This window comes from Drosophila arizonae, chromosome 4 (assembly GCF_054131065.1).
Source record: "Drosophila arizonae isolate 15081-1271.41 chromosome 4, UAZ_ARI_1.0, whole genome shotgun sequence".
NCBI lineage: Eukaryota > Metazoa > Arthropoda > Insecta > Diptera > Drosophilidae > Drosophila > Drosophila arizonae.
Window position 1 is genome coordinate 1 of NC_142924.1, and position 2,408 is coordinate 2,408.

A 2,408-nucleotide genomic window follows, 5' to 3' on the forward strand; every position below is an offset into this window, starting at 1 on the left:
AAACTTATAGAGATGATGACCACATTGACTGCTTGCCTATTAGCTAGAGTTGGTCCAAGTGAGCACATAAATGTCTAATAATGTATCTGATGCACATATTGCTAATAGACGCAGCTGCACACTGCAGACTGCTGTATCTAATAGTACCAACAACATTAACATCTCCATATGGAATGCTGCTGGTATTACAAATAAGCTTATTGAAGTAAAGCAATATGTTATTAAGCATAATATAGACATTATGCTAATATCTGAAACCCATCTGACGGACAAGGACAAGGACAACATTGTAATTGACGGATACATAATTTATTTGGCAAACCACCCTACAAATAGGCGCAGAGGTGGCGCAGCTTTTATAATCAAACAAAACATCTGCCATTACGCTATGCGCTGCTCATCCTTGGACTCGCACCAAAGTGTTGAAGTATCAGTCAGCTTACAAAACGGCAAGCACGTAAATATTGTGGCCATTTACTGCCCACCGCAAGTAAGCTGGACTGCGCAAGACTTCAGCAATCTTCTGAATTTGCTGGGCGACACGTATCTTGTAGGTGGTGACTGGAACGCAAAGAGCCAATGGTGGGGAAACGCCAGATCCTGTATTAGAGGCAGAACGTTAGTAAACAGTATTTTCCAAGAAAATTGCAATATTCTGGCAACTGGGTCGCCAACGCATTACCCTTTCAACTCACGCCAAACTCCATCTGCCATAGACTTTGCGCTTTTCAAAGGCATCAGGCGAGATTTGCTGGCCATCACTGACTCTTTCGAGCTAAACTCGGATCACCTCCCATTGCAAGTCCAGCTGGTTGAGAAGCCGATCATCAGCAAAGCAAAAGGCCATCTTCTGGATTTGAATGCTAATATAAGCAAATTTCAAAGTTACCTAAACGACAGAATCTTACTCAACACTGAAATCAGCAGTCCAGATGATGTTGATGATGCTGTTGATATTCTTGTCAAAAACGTCCAAGATGCTGCAAACTTTGCCAATGCGCAGTGTCCACGCAAGATAACCAGATCTAGGTTTCGAGTCAAAAGCCAGACTCTCCAGTTGATTGAGGCCAAGAAGCAAATCAAACGCTATCTTCTACAAAGCCGAAATCCCCTGGCAAAGCAGATCTGCAATAGGCTGTCAAATCGCATCAGCAAAGATATAAAATCTGCAAAGCAAAAATATGAAGAAGAATTATTCAGCTCTATCGACCCCACAGATAGATACAGTATGCAAAAGCTCTGGCGACTTACCAACGAAATCAAGCGACAGCCGGCTCCAAATCTGCCACTATTAAAGTCCAGCGATGGCAATGGCTCTAACGCCAATAATGTATGGTGCAAAACAACGGCGGAGAAAGCTGAAGTCTTTGCTGATAGCCTTGAGCAACGCTTCAAGCCTCTCATCTCTGCATCACCTGGCGACTTGGCACGAAATTGAGGCGCAAATTAGTCAGTCACCAGCGTCTGCCTTGGTCTCCTTTTCGGCCAGTCACAGTGACAGAAGTCATTAATCATATTAGCACGCTGGAGAAGAAGGAAAAGCAGCTGGTTTAGATAATATCGACAATCACACTATCAAAGCGCTGCCAATGAGGGCAATACTATACCTTGTTTAATATGCAACAACTCACTTCGAATGGGCCATTTCCTACCAGCTGGAAGTTAGCACTGGTCAAGATGATACACAAGCCCGGCAAGCCCACGCAGCATGTATCATCATACAGGCCAATAAGTCTCTTGTCTGGCTTATCTAAATATTAGAGTTCTTAATTCTGAGCCGTATGCTTGAGCAAGACGCACTTACCAATGCTATACCCAGCCACCAATTTGGCTTTCGCAAGGCCCACTCAGCTGAGCAACAGCTTGGGCGAGTCACGCAGTTCATTCTGAAATCATATGAAGAACATAAGTATTGCTCTGCCGTTTACTTGGACATAAAGAAGCATTTGACAGAGTGTGGCACTCAGGTCTGAGATACAAACTCAAGATGCTCTTACCTGACGCTTCTGTATCGAATCCTTTGCTCCTACTTAGCAAATCGATCATTTATTGTGAATGCCATGGAGGATGCCGCTCTGCAACCAAGCAAATACACGCTGGGGTGCCTCAAGGTAGCCTGCTTGGGCCAGTGCTGTATAACATATACACCAGTGATATTCCAAGCCCAACTTATGCCTCTGGAAATAAAATCCTCTTAGCCACTTATGCCGATGACGTCGTAGTCCTCTCAGCAAACTGTCGCAAGCAGATGCGTTAGCTCAGCAACAAGCATATATGGACAAATTAGCTCTGTGGGCGAAGAAAATGGTGCATTACAATAAATACTAGTAAAACTATGCACATTATGCATACTTACAAAAAGGATATCGCCATACCAGGATATCCGCAATTGGCAATGAAGCAATTAA

At 43.7% G+C, this 2,408-nt stretch overlaps 1 long non-coding RNA gene across 1 annotated transcript; it reads right to left on the bottom strand.

Moving 5' to 3' along the window:
• Window positions 1-293: 293 nt before the first annotated feature.
• On the bottom strand, window positions 294-1,422 carry LOC149268910 (uncharacterized). The gene is made up of 4 exons (XR_016269880.1): window positions 1,252-1,422; window positions 909-1,166; window positions 683-850; window positions 294-600 (listed from the first exon to the last, which is right to left on the bottom strand). It is a non-coding gene; the product is annotated as an uncharacterized LOC149268910 (long non-coding RNA).
• Window positions 1,423-2,408: the final 986 nt, after the last annotated feature.